The sequence below is a fragment of the Coloeus monedula genome (assembly GCF_965178545.1).
Source record: "Coloeus monedula genome assembly, chromosome: 17".
Classification (NCBI taxonomy): domain Eukaryota; kingdom Metazoa; phylum Chordata; class Aves; order Passeriformes; family Corvidae; genus Coloeus; species Coloeus monedula.
In genome coordinates this window covers 1,586,358-1,604,472 of record NC_138797.1, presented here as the reverse complement: position 1 = coordinate 1,604,472, position 18,115 = coordinate 1,586,358, and the positions used below count along the sequence as shown (strand labels likewise).

Genomic DNA, 18,115 nt, shown 5'->3' with positions numbered 1-18,115 from the left:
ATCATTCAGTTCCACCCCTGCCACGGGCAGGGACACCTTCCACTATCTCGGGTTGCTCCAAGCCCCATCCAAACTGGCATTGGACACTTCAGGGATGGGGCGGCCACAGCTTCTCTGGGCACCCTGTGCCAGGGCCTCCCCACCCTCCCAGGGAAGAATTCCATATTATCCCATCTAGCCCTGCCATCTGGCAGTGGGAAGCCATTGCCCCTTGTCCTGTCACTACAGGCCATTGTTCAAAGTCCTTCTCCAGCTCTCCTGGAGCCCCTTCAAGCACTGGAAATGGCTCTGAGGTGTCCCTGGAGCCTTCTCTTCTCCAGGTGAACAGCCCCAGCTCTCCCAGCCCGGCTCCGTAGGCTGTGCACAAGTAGGACTTCACGCGGACCGCACGGCCCCTCACGGCCCCTCACGGCCCCGCCCGGGCGCCCCCGTGACGCGCCCACGGGATGCGCAGTGCCTGGCGCGGGGCACGCCGGCAGCTGTAGTCCTTGCGCCGCAGCCGGGGGCACTCGGCGCCTGCGCACGTCGCACCCGACTTTGCCAAGTCGCTGCCGGAGGCCGGGCGGGCCGCGCTGCCATTTTGGACCTGAGGGACGGGGGAGTCGCGGCCGGTGAGCGGAGCGGGGCTGGGGGGCGAAGCGGGGGCACGGGGGTAGCGCTGGGGACCGGACCCTGCGGGCGGCAGGGAGACACGGGGGGCGTGGGAATCCCGCGGTCGGGCCCGGATCCGGAGGGGCCGCTCGCTCCGGGAGGGGCACGCTGAGGGCGGACCCGCCGCTGTGCCCCCTGGGGCCCCGCGGGGCAGCTCCGGGAGCGGGGCAGCGCCGCTCCTTCCCCGGGGCGCGGGCGGCGGTCCCGGGACCCCCGCGCTGCCCGGCCCCGCTGCCCCTCCGCGGCTGCCCGGGGGCACCTGCTCGCTCCCCGGTGCCTCCAGTTCCGAGTCCCTTCCCCTGCCGTCCCCAGCAGTGTCGCGTCCGTCCCCGGCCGGATCCCGCCAGCCTCTCTCGGCTCCTGGTCGCCAGGATCTGCCCCTAAACCTTCGCCCTCTCGGGGGCTCGCTCCCGTCAGGGCTGTGCTTTCCGCAGCCCTTCCAGCACAGCCTTCCTCCCCCATGTGTGTCCCCCCTGTCCCGGGGTTCATTCCAGGTGTAGAGGGTTCGGTGCCTTTGTCTCGGCCGGGTGCAGCCGGACCTTGTAGGAATGTTTCCTAGCGATAGAGTGACTACAGCTAGGTTTATCCCGAACTGTGTTCCCTCGTCTGTAAACACAGAAGAATGGCAACGCTGGTGCCACCGCTCTATTTTGGAAACACGGACAAGTTCTGGCTGTTAACTCTTCCGCTCCCATGCAGGTTGTCTTTGACCTTGTGTGCCAGTACTGTCGAGATAAAAGCAGACAAAGGCGTTCGAGGATAGGTTTCTCTAATTTGCTCTGATACTCGAGAATTCAGCTTGTTTTAATAGCTGTAATTGCTGATGTTAAATTGGCAGAAGACCTTCTGATCTGTGCGTGATGCAGAGAAAGGGGCAGGTGTAGTATTTGGGGTATCTGTGTTGTGGCATCCTTTACCCTTGATGCTTCAGGAAATATCCCCAGCGTAGTTAGAATTGAAGAAGTCAGGAACCAGGGTATTTTAGACTGTCTTTTCCCAGTGTATTGCTGCTTATTTTTGTGAATTTGTCATTGGTTTGCTTGGTCTCTGCTACCCTGCCAGTCAACCTTTTCAAAGAGAAATGGAGAGACATCTGGGCTGGTATTTGAAAGAAGGCATTCTGTGCTGAGAGAGTGACAGTAGATCCAGCAATTGCTTGTATTTACCTGAGAAAAGGCACAGGCATTTCAGAATGAAACATGAATCACAGGCTGTCTTTGGTTCTGAGGATTTTAATGCTTAAAAACGTATTGTTTGGAAAAACAATAAATTCTTTTCTGTATTCTTGAAGTGAAAGCCCAGAGCAGTTCTAATTGAATCACAGTTACATTGCTGTTCACTACAGCTGTTTAAATCTGAACTGTGTCTAGTGTGCGATCTTAGTTGTGATTTAGCTGACATTTAATCACCGCACTGAATGCATTCACCTCTAAGTGATCTTTGGAATAACATTAGCATTCAGACCCAAAGTGAGTTTTCTTGTTTTTAAAACAAGAACTTATACAGTAGATGTGAAAGATAATTTTGGAGTGGAAAATAACTGAGACTTCTGAGTGCTAACTTTGAAAGCTTCTTACAGATTAAAGTTATTTTGGGGCTTAAGAGAGATTGAGAGAAGATTATTTATATGAATTTATTAGTTAAGCAGCATCACCTCTTTTTCTTCCCTCAATTTTCTCTCCCTTCTTAAAGTTCTGCTTCTTCTGTTGTGAAGCAGACCTGAAACATGAGTTATCTTATTTCTTTGTTTCTAAGTTGCACAATGGTTCAGGGAAAACTACAGAATAAATAAGGTAATAAGAAGAAAGGCAGTAAAGTAGCATGGTGTGTGTCTTGAGGAGTTTAAATTAATCATTTTTTCTAAGAGAGCTTGTCATAGACTGCTTGAAAAATGTTTCATAAGAGATTTACAAAGTCATTTTCTATTTTACAACATGTGCAAGAGATAAGACGCTTCTCAGCAGCATTATCAATATCAGTCAATGATAGCATCTAAATAAACATCTTTTGTGAGTTTAAGCTGTTTAAACAAAGTGGTAAATGTATTCAGCCATAGTGAAGTACTTTTCATGCAGCAAAACCAATTTAATTTCTTCTTAAAAAGCAAGGAAAAGAGTCTGCAGGGTGAGAGCAGAAGAAAATCCCCTTGCACATGGTAATGGTGAAGCTTCTGGGAGTTTATTTTTAAGCTTTTCTTTTTGGGCGTCCAGTTATGTTCATGTAATGTTCTAGTTTTTGTCATTCTGCTGTACTTGCATGTAATTGCAGGAACTACTTTGTGCCCTCACAACTGAGGAAAGTGAAGGTGTGTGCCTAACCCAGAGGACTGCTGGCCACAGTTCCTTGCTGTAACTGTACTTTGCCCAGCTGCAGAAGCATTTTGAAGTGAGTGCTCGCCTCAGAAGAGGAAGTAGACAAGCTATGATTATAGTTTAGTTTGGGAGTATTCTAGATATTTACTTTTACTGTCTCATAACTTGAGTGTTTTTAAAGAGTTTAGGCATTCCTTCTTGGACTTGGTTGGACTGTTAGCTGAGCTAATTGTGTGCACATTTTGGTGAGAGAAAGGTAGTTGTTCTTCATCTTTCCCCTCTGAAGAATAAAGCAATAGAGACTTGGTCATTTTCTGTAAGTGACTGACACTCAGGTTTTACTGTGGTGCAGAGTTGCTGGAGCTGAAGGATTGATATTTTTCTTCATAAGAATTGCAAATTACACTTAATAGAAATGAAAGTATTGCAGCAAACTGGGAAAGAGTGTTTTGAAGAAGCCAAGGCCCTGTTTCATATGACCAGCTCTCAAGTTATGCTTGGAATTTCTGCTTTTACTATACCAAAGCACAGCAGGTTTTTTTCTCCCCTCTGAGGAAACGCGATACCAGATCTTGTTGTGCTGGTTATTCAAATAATTTTTCAAACTTGGCAGCAAGTTCTTTTTTGCTGTTCTTTTTTTTTTTTTTTTTTTTTTTTTTAAAGTTTTATTACACTCCTCCTGTTTAGGAACTGATAATTTCTTCCTTCCACCCACCTGCCCGAACTTTTCTCAGCTCTGCTGCTGGGAGAGGCCTATTGTTTCAGTCAGGCACAGAACTCCTGTCATGTTTGCGTTTACATCATTGATTCTGAAGCTCACACTCAAATGGTGGTGTTGCTCAGCAAGAAAAGGCCTATTCTCTTCAGGGGGATTGTTCAAATTTGATTGTGTGGAACCTTGTTTCTAATCAGGAAGTGAAAGTTAGGTGACTTACCTTTACCTGAAGTGTGCAGATCTCAGGTTCTGGATTTGTTAGCCCATGATACGGAAGCTGGAGCTTTCAAGAGGAGTGTGTTACTGTCAGCCGCTATAAAATCTTCGTGCTCTTAGTTTTCTATTCTTTATAGGTCTATTTTTCTTTCAAGGGTAGCCTTCACACATATTTTTTTCTTTCCAAGTATTAGCTGGGTACCTAGTAATCTTTTTGAAGTTTATTACTAAAGAAAAGAAAGATCGGGTAAAAGGTTAAGGTGATCTTGAAATAGAAAAAGACATGGTAAGACAGGTCTGTAATCTGCTTCTGATTTATTCATTAATTCATCAAATGAATAGCCATTTGCAGTGAAATATCCATCAGAAGTATAAAATTTGTGACTGGAAGCATATTCATTTACTGAAAAATAAAATAGGCTCTTTGATCCCTTCAGTTTCACGTGATTGGGGTGGAACTTTTGCCCGGGCAAGTCATTCATAACTTACTACCCTTTTTAGCTTTGCCTCATTCAGTGGAAAAATTGAAGGAAAGCTCAGTGCTGAGCAAGCTGAAGAGGTGGACTGAGACATGGAAGAGTGGGTTGTGTTAATTTTTAACGTGCTTTTGGTTAGTATCCATCCTTAGTGCCTCCCCAGTCCCCAGTGCTAGCTGACTTTTAATTACGTATTAATAATCACTACTCTTGCTTAACAGTTAGAATGCTCAGATACCCAGATTTTTATTTTATTTTATTCACTGCTGGCTTCATAAACACTTGAATCGATTAAGACTTGTTGCTCTGAATACTCCTTTTCTATTTTTCTGACTCCTTGAGGTTTTTGCTCTGTCAGTGCTGCCCTTTTCATGTATGTGCAGAGCAGCTAGATGGAGTGAGTTTGTTCTGTATAAGGATTCCTCATCTTTAAAGTTTTTTTTTTTACTTTGGCTAGTCAGAGTCTGAATTAACTTATCTGTGGATCACTCTGATTAATTTCTCTTAATAAGGCTTGTCTCTAAAAGTGTGTGTTCCTTGTATATGTACATGTGTATTTCCTACTGTTGTAAGTATATAATTTCAGAGACTAGATAAGAAGTGGGGTGACTAATACATAAAAATGTTCATAACGTATTTAGCCTAATCTTTAACCAGGCTTGCTAAGTTCTGTGAAAGTTGCGAGCTGCATATTTTCACCAGATTTTACCTCAACACCCTTTCCTATCTATTCGGTTAAGACTTCCTGGGCATGTGAAGAGCACTTTATAAAGGAAATGAGAGAAGAAAATTCGTGAGCTTAGAAGATAAAAAGTGAGGCTTGTGGCAGTGATTTGCTTTTTGTATCAGGATCATAGCATGGTTTGAGTTGGAAGGAACATTAAAGACACCAGTTCAAAGATCACAAAGCTGCTTTGGTTCTTAAATGTCTGTGATTGACCCAGTGCATGTGTTGTCTTCAGTGATGAAGTCTTCAGAGCGGTTTTATTCCAGCTTTTTGAAGGGGAATAATGTGTATAATGCGAACAGGAAAGAGGAGGGAAATGCTGGAGGAGGACACTTTTATTGCCTCACTCCACGTGAAAGAAGTTTCCCTAGCTGTCCAAACTTAGCAGTTGTCACCTGTGTTTTCAGGTGGGATACTCACCATGTGTAACATTTCTAATTCCATTTAAGTGCTCATCACCTAAAGATACAGAATAGAACCTAGGATCCACAGGCAGTAATCCCGCAGGTAATTGGCGTGTTCCACTTTGTGCATGTTAAATTGAGCGTACCAGTAAGATTTTAGAATATCTTTTTTTGCCTTATACCAGTGAGGCATTTGGTGAATATTAAAAAGACCAATTTCCAGAGCAACGCTGCATTTATTAAACATTTGCCTGAACCAAATCTAGTTCAGGTCAATGAATAAGCTATCATGAGGCAGCGGTGTTCTCACTGTTCTTCTGTGCACCCATTGAATCAGTGTATTTAATTCCTGTTCTGAAATCTAGTTTGGGCAGGTAGATTTGCTCTGTGTGGAGACCTGTTGACATTGCTGGTGGTTTATTTGATATTCTCCATGTTTTAAACATAGCCCTGTGAGGTGTGGCATGGCATATAATGACTTTTTTCTCCTTTCCCTTCTTTTCCACTCATCATCAGGCTCTCAGAACTACAAGACTTAAGGCACTAGTGGGAGCTTGAGTCACTAAAGCAAAAAATAACATTTAAGCAATATCTTGCTTTCACATCTGCAATGTGAACAAAATAATACTGTCCTGAGGGGGATATTAGAGGTGAAAATATTTTCAGACTAATGCCTGTTCATTTTGAGGCTGGGAGCTGCTCAATAAACTCTGTGTTTGAGTGGAGAAGACACCAAGAAAATGAAATTCATAGTTAAGCGTGGCTGATGTGGGAGGCGAGAGAGGAGGGGACTTACAGACAGTAATAATAGGGATGAGATCTATTCTGAGAAAGCCTGTGTCATAGCTGGGATTTCTTTGCTTTTTGGAATTTCACCTCCTGTTTTAAAAATAGTAAACTCTATACTTCATGTTCTGTATTTCTGCCTTCATGACTTCTAATCACACACAGTAATGTTCTAATGTATTGCAAGCTAAAGTGTCTGAACAGAATTTAGAAGAAAACTGTCAGAACTCCTCACATGGTTCAGACTCAGGGTTTGTATCTGTAAAGATGTTTTGCTGATTAAGGTGGTCATTATAACCCTATGGGCCTGTACTTTTGCTCCAGTATATCGGTTCCTTTTTGATTTTCCACATGATGCATGGCCAGGGAAGCCATGAAGGGGTGGATATATGGTGTAGTGTGTTCACAATGAATTACTCTCCCTGAATAGAATATTTTGCCAGGGCATGCAAAGTGTGCTATTTTTTTTTTTTTTTTTAAATACACAGTTTCACAGTTATCAGGGGCCCTAGGCTTTTTTTTCCTGAAGATTTCCTGGGTTAAACAGATCAGTGAATGTCAGTTTATGATTAGAATTGACACAAAGGTAGGGAAGGACTGTGAGACAGGGGAGTGTCAAAGGGAAGGGGGGCCCACTCCTTGGGCAGTATCCAGCTGCAGGAGGAGAACTCCCCAGCTGCACTGCTTGATAGCTGCAGCTGCTGCCCTGCTGACACGTGTGGGTGATGCAGTTACCTCCAGTTCACTTGCAAGTTTTGGTTTAGGAGCTAGTCCTAAGCTTCTTCACAGACCTGTGGGCTTCCAGTTGTATCCCAGCAGTAAGGTGAGTTCCTTGAAATTGAAGGATGCAGTCAGTGTTTGCTGTTAGCAGATGATCTTGGTTTTTTTTATTTAGTGTTCAATTGCCAGTTTTTCACACAGAAGATCTAGGATGTAAAGACTGAAACTTTTGTTTGAGGATTTTACTTACTACTTTAGTTGGAAGAATTAAGATTTCTTAAGAATTGAGATTTCTGACATCTGCTTTATCTTTTGATAAAGGTCAATGGAATTTTAGAGCAGCCCCAGAAGAACCAAGTTTAATAGAAGTCTTGAGAATATTGAAATAGTGGTACAGTTCTAGGCCACCTTTGTCCTCCAGTTTCTGTTTTATTTTACAGAGAGGCATGAGCTGGAATGTAGCAAGCAGTCAGATTTTGCAAGGTTGGGATGGTTGTGTTGTCCACCCATGGCTATACTTTCATGTTGCCATCTGGTCACTTGTAAAAAATTCCTAGGAAGCAGGTAATGGACTGCCACTGAAATTAGGAAACATGAAGACGACTTCTCTGGAACTCAAGGTTTTGCTTGCAGCAGTTTGCTGTTTTGGAAAAGACGGTGACCTGTGGCAGACTTTCAGATACCTCAGGGTTGACTTAAATAATCTCAATACTTCTTCCCTCCCCTGCAATTGTAATTTCCATTACATCTTTTGGATTTACTGTAGTAATAAATAATTTAGCTCAGAAAAATGCAAGCTTTATTTTCAGCTGACATTGAATTTTGCACACAGGAATATTCCTTCATTTTGTTGCAAGTACTGGCTTTCTGCTTCTAGTTTCTTTGATTCTACTGTTTAAGAATATTCAGAGAAGCAGCTTATTTTTCTTAGCAGTGTAAGTGTAGTCATACCGTGGTAACGAGTTACCTGTCAGAATTTCAGTGCGTTGTCTACAGCAGTTCTTGTTCCCACAGCTGAGTCAATCAACAGGAACTGTCTTATACCATCTACTTTGCTAAAGCAGGTACAAGCAGCAAGTGACAAAGAGCTTTCTTTTTCGAGAGATTTCAAGTCATCAGCACATTTCAGATGTGTGGTTGTCACTGGTAGTAGGGAATGATTCATCATTTCTTTGATGAGCCTTGCCAGGCTGAATTGCAGAGCTGTGCAGTCTGTTCCAGTTTCGTTTATTGCTCAGGTACCTACAGTGACAATCTGTTTAGCAAGTTTTTATAGGCAGTATCTCCTGAAAGCTCCACAGGCCTTTTTCTCAGTGTTCTTGGGAGCAAAGGAGTGAAGGTATATCTGGGGCTCTCCTCATTGCTATACTCACAGAGGGAGGCAGTTTTGTACTCATTAAACCTGCACCGCTGCTGTTGGACACTTAAAACAAGGTGCATTGTGTGCTGGACAGTCCTGCACAGAACATCCTGAAAAATCATGTTTAGGTTCATGTAGACACCAGCATTGTACTTTTGGAAATTGTACCTGCTCCATTTGAGGCTTCCAGGTGAGATGATCAGGGTTTATGTTTTGCTGGTAGGTCTTTCCAAAAGCTACTTTTAAAAACATTACAACTGTACAATTTTACAAACATATAAAAACATGTATGACAACAGTAACGGCAGCTGAAGTTGTCATTCTTAGTAATGACTGCAGGTAATTGGGTAATTTAATGGTCAAGCTTTCTGGTTTTTTTCATTCCCCAGAGTTAAAAGCTTTTTGCAGGTTTGTCTTAAGCGTGTGTACGAACCATTGATAGTAAAATGTAGCTCTGAGAAAGGAATGGGGAAATAATGTGAAGCAAGCACTGAGCTGTAAATAGGAAGTAAAACTAATGGCCAGAGATTATGAAATCCTCTGTAAATGCTGTCCTCTGTTAATAACTGAATGTGTAACTACTTCTGAAGGGACTTGTTCCGAAGCTGCAAGGTAGGTGGTGAAACAGAAGGTGGTGGCCTCATATTTTGTTTTACTGTGCTATTTTACAGTAGAGAAAGTGTTTCTTGTTGGCACTTTGATGTGCTTAGGCCAGAGCAGCAGGCCTCAGCCAGAGCTGACTTACAAGATGAACCCTGGGCATTATGTGACCAACACCATCAGTATTATTTAGCTAAAAATAAATGACACCGATGCTTATGCTAGCTCTGTATAACTTTGTGTAGTTATCTGCAGGAAATGTATCATTTCAAGAAACTTTCCCAACTGACATGAATAGAGGCTTGTTTGTTAGGTATTTTAGGGGAAAACCCTCCCAGCCAAGGCCTGGGCTCTGGCCAAGCCCTGGCCCCTGCTGGTCAGGACGTGTGCCATCAGATCCAGGTGTTTCTGCGTTAAAAATATCATCAGGTCACTTGGACTTGCTAATTTGGGCCTATAAAAGCTGGACCAACTTTCAGGGTGAATTTGTAGACCTCAGCTATGGGTGGACACACCGTGTAGGATTTCCCCAATTGCCAGGAAGGGTTCTCCAGGTCCTTGCTGCAAACGGGGCTCCGCAGTGACTGTGGATCTGGATGATGGTAAAGTATTCAGGCAATTGGTGATGTATCTTTCTCAATCACTATCCTCTCTCTCATGTAGAAATTATTAGGGGCATTACTCGGCTTACTTTTGCTTGTTGCTAAAGCCAAGCATGTAGTTTTATTGAATGTATCATTATACTTTTGTGTTACCTTAATATTCACAGTCAAATAAGACCATTCTTTCCATTGGTGTCTGTGTCCTTTAAATTGCCCCCGTCAATAAGCAGAACACGCTTCAAAAGTAATGCCTTTGAAGTACATTTAAAAATAGCTGTAATACAAAAACCATGGATTTTCTTCCAATGACAAGTCACAAAATAACCTGTCAAATTAGTTATAGTTCAAGTGGTTCTCTTAACATATCTAGTGATAAGTCTTTTATCTCTTCCCATAAGCATCAAATTAAGTTCTGCAGTTTCTGAAATTTGCTCATGAAAGTTGACTGTTTCCACCTTTTTAATTGGAAAATAACATAAGGCAGTAATGTAAGCTGTGATGCTGTGTGGGTATGTCTGTATAAATGAGATAGGAGAGATAAATGTAGGCACTGGGAAATGAGGGAAGGTCAGTAGATATGTGAAAATCATCAGGCTAAAGTGGTAGAAAAGCACATTGATGGGAAAGGCAGCTATGTTATGGTATACAACTATATTATACCTCCAAAATCAAGTTATCTGTATAGACATTGTGGGGATTTTTGCCAGCATAATTTTTGTTTGGTTTTAGTATCGTACGTGAAAGTTCAATGCAAATCTTTCCCACAGAGATTTGGATTAATTTATATAGACACCTAGGAGAAGCTTTTAGAAACTGGTAGAGGATCAGCATCTTTAGTGACACTCCAGCCTAAATTTGTCACACATGGGATATTTTTCATGTAAAAGAGAATAATTAGTTTGATTGAAAGTACCAGGACAGTGGTTTTAAAAAAGCATGGGAGAGATACAGAGCAACATACAGGTAACTGTCCAGATTTTCTTGGGTAAACAATAACCATATAAGTTTAAATGAAAAAAATATATTAAATTATCAACAAATTATGATATCTTTTTGAATAAACAGAGCATCAGCCATGATATTTAATGATGTTCTCATCTCTGGTGTTGTTTATATAATGACGGGATACCACAGGTTCCAAGGCAGTGATATGTGAATGTTTTATGAGGTTTCTTATTAGGACAAAAGAAAATGAAAATAAACCAAGAAACCAGTGTGCTTATTAACTGTCCAGTAGCATCTTTATGTTGGGACAGTTGATCCAGTTGACTTTTGCATGTTTTTCAGTTTCATGTTACCTGATTGTCATTAATTGGAGGTGGCTAACTCTTGGGTCTGTATAGTGCTGGACATGTAGGAGATTTACTGAAGCTGTATTGATTTACTCCTTATAATACACAGCAGCAATAAGGGAAGTGGAAGTAGGTTTTTAAAAGTGAGAAGGAATTCCTGGTGTACACTTGTGCGTTGAATGTTAGTATAGGACTTAGGAAAAGCTGTAGAAATGAAAGTAGGTGATGTTCAAGATGAACATTACTGAACCTGAAGAAAGTGCAATGCTGATTTAGGCAATCTGTGCCTTTCCATTCATACTAGTAAAACTTAAGCTGTATTGATAACCATGCAGTGAATGGGATCCTCTGGAAAAAAAGTAACCTATATGACCAGTTTGATAAATGTCTCTTTAGAGGAGGAATCTGCTAAAAGACAGAGACCCAAAGAGAACAAGAAGAGCAGGACAGGTACAACAGGAATTATTGAGGTTTTTTTAGGAAACTCGAAGAATCACTGAATACTTGAAGTTAGAGGAGACTTCTGGACATGGCCTGATCCAAATTCATCTGCTTAGAGCAAGGCCAGTTAGAGCAGTCAGTAACGTGTTTAGTCAGGTTTGGAATGACTCTGAGAGTGGTGATTTAACCTCTCTTGACAATTTCTCTGCTGTTCAACCACCTCACAGGAAAATAAATAACTCCATCCCCTGTTCTTAAGTTGAATTTCCTGTATTTTAATTTGTGCCCACTGCCTATTGTCCCATCCCTGAGTACTGCTAGGGAGAGTCTGCCTTCAGCCTTTTAACCCTTCAGGTATTTCTACACACTGATAATATCCTCCTGATCATTCTCTTTTCCAGGTTTAACAATCCCAGATTTCTCAGCCTCTTCCCAATCCCTTTCTTATCTCTATAGCCGTTTGCTGGTGTCACATCAGTTACATCTGTGTCACTCTTGATTTGGGGAGCCTAGAATTAGAGTGAAAGAGAAGGATCACCTTCCTCATCCTGCTAGTGATGCTTTTTCCTAATCCAGGATGCTGCCAACCCTTTATTTTGTTGTTATTGTGAGGAAATGTTGCTAGTTCATGTACAACAGCACCAGTGTTTTCTGCAGAGTTGTTTTCTGTCCAGCTGCCCCGCAGCTTTTACTGGTGCATGGGTTTATTCCTCCCCAGGTACAGAACTTTGCACTTCCCCGTGTGGAATTTTTGTTCCATCACCATATTTGCTGAGGGTGAGCTGGGTCCTGTTGTCCAGGTCATAAATGGAGAAGTTAAACAGTGCTGGTCAAGTTTGTACCACTGGGCTGCAGCATTAATGCCTGGACTCCAGCTGGGCAGTGCTCTTCTGATCCCAGCCCCAGGAACCTTGCCCTTCACCCAGGCTTGCAGTCTAACCCCCCCTAGTCCTGCCTGGCCCCTGCTTCATCCGCTTGTGTGTGATGATGTTGTAGGACATGGTGTTGTCCCACCTACCAAGTCGTCTTCTCAAAGAAAGCTGTCAGGTCAGTCAGACAATATTTCCCCTTTATAAATCCATGCTGACTGATACAAATCACTTTTCTTGTCCCCATTTTGTTTGGAAATGGCTCCTACGAGAATTTGCTCCCTGACCTCCCTGGGGTTGTGATGACACTGGTCAGCTTGTAGTTTCTTGGGTCATCCTTCTTGCTCCTTCAAAGAAAGGAGTGTCATTTGCTTTTTTCAGTACTAGGAATGTGGAGAGTCACTCACAGGAGTTGGACTTCTCACTTTAATGTGGCACAGAGCAGGCTTCACTGATTTTCTCTAATGCATAGAATGAATGAGAAAAGAAACTTCAGTTTTTCAGCATCTCTCTAGATGCTTAATACTTCTGGAAGTTTATCCTCCTTGTGAAGGAAAACCATTTGTGCTTACACAGGTAGTGGTACTCAGTTACTGCTCCTCCTTCCACACGAAACAAGCAGTTCTGTGGTCTGGCTCATCACTTAGGCCTCAGGGAGACAATCTGTTACCCTGTTTGATGACACAAACACATTGTGCTTTATGACAGACTTTTTTTTTACCTACAGCATTCATCATTTGTGTTAAATAGACATATACTCTAAATGTAATCTTAATCTATTTGACTAAAAATACTCCGATTTTTACTTAGACCAGAGCACAGCAGTTAAAACTTTCTAGTAGTTTTGTAGAAACAATTTTCTAGCCTTGTTTTTGCACAGAAAAAGGGAAAAAGCACACCTGTCCCACTGATGGAGAGTGAGAAACTTTGGGATTTCCTTTTTGTAATTTTAAAAGGAAAATGTTCTGAAAAGTAATATCCTCTGAAACTGTTGAAATTGAGTGAAAGGTGGCAGTCTTGAAACAAAGTGGCCAAGCAAGGTTACACATGAAAATCCTCATGTCCATACGCAGGAAATTAAAGCAGGAGAACACAAGTAATGCAAAAAGAGTGAACTTGAGTCAGTGGATGTGAGAGAGACCTGTGGAGGTTTTCCTCAGGGCCAGAATGCATAGCAGAGAGAACAGGAAAGGAAACAATCTTCATTAGTGGTTTAATTGTTTTAATTTGGACAAGGAGGGCACTTTGGAAATTAATCCACTGAATGTTCTCACAGACTGCACTTGATTTGACTTGTGAAATGAGCTTGGATCAAGGAAGCTGAGTTGCTTTTGGATGAAATTAAACTGGAAGCTGTGGTCCTGCTGGTGTGGGACTGTGGGATCCCATAGGGCTGTTCCAAACTTAAAATTCCAAGAACGTATCCCATGTAGATTTTGGGGTCTGCAGACCTTCCTTTGTGGCCCCACTCCTGTTGCACTGCCCTGCTTGTGTGGGTGTGGGCACAGCAAATCCGTACCGGGGGAGTTCAGAGTCTGACTGCGCTGGAAAAGGCTGTGCTGTCATGAAAGGTGCTGTAACAAAAAAGAGACAGGTTGACTGCGGTAATTCTGAAAGGTGTGGCACAGAGTTTTTAGGAAGATTCCAGTACAGGAGATGAAAATGGGTCTGTAAGAAAATAGGAATCTGATTTGTCAAGTAATTCCCTCAGTGAAGCTTAGAAGCCATATGACAGTGCAATTAGCTGGTACCAGCTGAAGGGTAATAGTCTTATTTTTAAATGCAGCTTTTATTGGTTTATTTTAATTTTCTCTGTACAATATGTGTACAATATGAGCAAGTTTTGAAAACGAAGAAGTGAAAGTCTTCAAGAATGTGAAAAACGAGGTTCACTCTCCTGTGAGAATTTAAAGGGTTTAATATAAAGACAATAAGAGACACATAAAATAAAGCAAAGGGATAACGGCCGGGTGCCTTGGCCCTCTGCCAAGAGCACACCTGATGCTGGAGGTGAGTCCTTTTTACACCATTTTTACTGTCTCTTCTCTATTCATATTAAAACTTTTCCAGGAGCTGTTCTGCATGGCCACTCCTTGGGTCCGCCTTTTTAGAGCATGCGTAGTCTTCGGCCTTGTGGTTTTATTTCTTTTGATTCTTGGGGTTGGGCCCGCTAGGTAAGAGTCGATGGTGGGGTGGATCTCTTAATTCTCCAGACAGTCAGGGCTGATTGCAGCTTTGGGCCTCTTTGCCCCCCTGGGCAGAGCGGTGATAGCGGCTCTCGGACCCTCCTGGCCGCCCGTTCTCCGGGCAGAGCAGCCTTTGGGCCCTTTTGTTCTCTGGACAAAGTGTTGATTAGCAGCTCCTTGGGCCTCATCCTCTGCTCGCTTGGAGGTTCTCTTACTTGCTCACACTTGCTAACATTCTTGCTAAAACGAGAGAAAACTACATCCACACAGCAAAAAGCATTTCTAACATTATATAATATCTACCTTAATACTTTGCAAGAAGCCAATATTATAATATATGTTTATAACAGTAAGATACAAACAAAAAAATCCACCGAAACTGAGAATAAGGGAAGCATTTATATGGACTGTTATTAATAAAAGGCACAGGGAAACACATCCTAAGGTGTTAAAGAAGTAGCTAAAAAACCTGAGCAGGAGAATGCTTCCAAAGGAGTTAGCTTGGAAACTCTTCTCAGTCTTTCAGTTGAAAGCCGTCTGAATTGAATGTACAAACATACACAGAAAAAATGATTGCACTTCTAAGAATTAAATAATGTAACAAAATAAATCTTGCTATATACAATGTTTGGTTTGTTTGTTTTAACTGTTAGATTTTTTCCAGTGGTTTTAGTGAAGCTGTTTGATTTATGGTACGAAGTTGTTGGACAGAAGTAAGCAATCTTGACTATGAGCAATCTCTTACCATATTATTGCCAATATCAAGAGGAATAAAATTTCTAAGGAATGCATCTTTTTGTAATTTCATATTACATATGTTTTCGTTTTCTTGTTAGGTTTCATCAGCAGTGTGGCAGTGAGATGTAAGGATGGAAGGCACTGTGCACATTTATGCCCTAGTAAAATAGGATATATTTGTGTAAAGCCTCAGAGCCACTCACTTTGTTGTCATTGTATCTTGAAACATGAATATCTACTAAGATGCCTTTATTATAACTTGTATTTTGCTCCTAGTTGAGTAAACATTTTTACAAGACATTGAACAGCTTGGTTTAACATTGATATTCCAAACTGTTTTGGAGGGTGTTGGACAGGATGACTCCCAGAGGCTCTTTCCAGTCCAAATTATGGTTTGTTTCCAATTAAAAAAAAAAAAAAATTAAAAGCAATTCCTAGAAGGGTGTTCGTGTTTTAAGATATCCTCATGTGCTCTTCCAGTAACACATTTTCATTTATGTGATTTTCAGATCATTCTTAGATTGTGTTTTGCTTAAATGCACAGCATAGGGAAGAGCAGAAATACATGGAAAGGGTGTGAGAGGTAAAGATATAAATGTAACTTGGCACTTGTTTAGACTGTCTTCAGAAATGTCTTGAGAGTTAAACCAAGCACGCTTTTCTCATCCTCAGTGAAAATTGTCACAAGATTATGTACCCTGACTTCAAAGTCAGTGCAAATTCTGTGTATTTTGTCTCCTTGTCCTTAATTTTCTGGGCACTTCGTAACAGGCAATATTTTGGGGGTTTTTTCTGGTGTATTTTCATCTTCTCAAGATTTGTCATGTGTTTTATATTTTTAATCCATGAATGCCTTTGTTTTAAATACATAAGTGTTAATTTGTGTTTTTCCTGGCTACTTCTACGAACTTCTTGCACTGCAGGAAAATTGTTAAAACTGCAAAAAGATGGCTAAAAGGAAGGTGATTTGAATTATTTCTTCCAGGCAGTCATCAGTTAATAGACTATAAGTAAGAAAATTGCCTAAAAGGGGGGGAAATAATGTAAAATTTTGACTTAGTATTTTTGCTCTGGGTGATCACATTATTTCATTGCCCTAATTAAAAATTAATTGAATAACTTGAATAAGTAGCTTATAGCTTGTGGTTTTATGTGACTGTCTCTTCTCACTACTGTGTCATGCAGCTGAAGCAGTGATAAGCAGAGGCCTCCAGATAAATTCTTTCCTTCCCCTTCCCATAGCAACAGGCAGGAAGGGACTTTGGGTAAACTTGTTCAGAAGATTCCTTTGCATACTATCATGGTAAGGTCTAAAATAACCTGTTGCTAACCACCACCTTGAATATTTGACTGAGATGCTCAAGATTGGGATTTTTGCTTTGTAGGAGCCTCTCTACCTTTGAGCCAACTGAAGCTAAACATGGCTAAAGGGCTAACTAAGCTTTTATAGGGCAGATGGAATAAAACATTATTGCTTTGGGTAATTGTTTTGTTAACTACCTTGTGCTACTTCTCTTCAGTTCTTCTTTGGGCTCAAAGTTGTCCTTTCTGATAAAATGTGAGTTGTGTTGGGAAACCTGATCTCCGAATTACAAAACGTGTGTTGCTTGTATTCCTACAGTCCGGGTGGGATGTTACTGGGGTGAGCCGAGGCTGCGTGCTGTAGGACGCTGTGTTTATCAAGCAGCTGCAGTTTACAGAAAGCACGAAATGTTTTCAGATACCTGGTCAGGTTAATATCAGAGCAGTTTAACAGTGACTGCTTGGAAGTGTCTGGCCACACCGTGTGCTTTTCCCTGGAGAAAATTATCTTCCAAGGTTGCCACTGAAAAAATGCTGTTTATACTTTCTAGGTACTTTATAAAAACCTGGAAACATAGCAATTGTTGTTTTTTGAAAATGAAATATAAAATGTTTAATTGCCTGTTAGGGAAATACATGCTGTCAATTACATTGCTTCAGTCTGTCGTCTTCCTCTCTCAGGAAGGATATTCTTGAAGTTACAGCACAGAATATTTCTTTAACCACTGTTTCCTCAAAGGTCCATATAGGACATGGTTCATAGTGCAAGGAAGTGGAAGAATTAAGAGGGGAAGCTGTAATTAATTTCTACAAGATGTGAGTATTCTGATTGCTAGAACTTGATGGTTTTTTTTGTTAGAGATCTGTATTAACAGTCTTAGTAACAGGAATATTTAAGGTCAGAGGAACTTTGGAGATGCTAAAAGGGTATTTCCCTATAGAAGAAGATAATTGCTCATTCTGAGAAGCTGGTTCACTATATAATCAAATCACTCCCAATTCTAGGAGTTTCACCTTTTAAGGGCATAAACTCTCTGCTCTGTATTGTTACCTGGTGGGTTTCAGATTGTGAGTTTGTGTTTTGAAAGCTAAATTTGCTTTAAACCATTCTGTAAGAAATATGATGGTCACAGCAGAGCAGTGGGGTGGGTTAGCCATGGCTGGCTGCCAGGTGCTCACTGCCTTCTCAACCAGATGTGTTTGATAAGTAGAACTTTTGTGTGCTCTCACTTTTAGGGGTCTCCATTGAAAAAAGGCAGCCAACAGTGAATTAAAACTCTTGACCTGCAAGTAGCTTCCAGAAAAGGGGACCTAGGAAAGAGTTTTGCCCATCATGAAGTAGATAAAAAAACACAGACCCCTATAAATGAGCTTTTACTTTGAGTGTTGCCAGCCCATGGTAACACCTGGGAACTCTCGGCTGTAAAGGAACAGTCTTGAATATCTGGTTTCTTGAATGAAAAGCAATTTGTCTTGCTTTGCAGGCAGCAAGGTAACTGCTTACCTTCCACTTCCCAGCTTGTAACTTTCTTCTGGTTGTAAACTCCCACTGGGAAATTTTCCTGAAACCTCATCACAGAAGCATTAGAATGAAACATAGTTCTGAGTCAGTGCAGTATTTTGTTGAAACTATGTGATTACCAAAGATTTTTTGCAAAGAATTTTAAAGGCCAAAATTAATTTCTAAAAGCAGTGGTTTGTAGAATGCAGGAGTTAAT

General features: G+C 41.5%; 1 protein-coding gene across 3 annotated transcripts in view; it reads left to right on the top strand.

Moving 5' to 3' along the window:
- Positions 1 to 548: 548 nt before the first annotated feature.
- The window catches only part of ITCH (itchy E3 ubiquitin protein ligase), a 59,705-nt gene continuing 42,138 nt past the window's right edge, over positions 549 to 18,115 (top strand). For all 3 annotated transcript variants that reach the window (XM_082292785.1, XM_082292784.1, XM_082292783.1), the window contains exon 1: positions 549 to 611. The gene's annotated coding sequence lies outside the window, so the exon portion shown is untranslated. The remainder of the gene's footprint in view (positions 612 to 18,115) is intronic.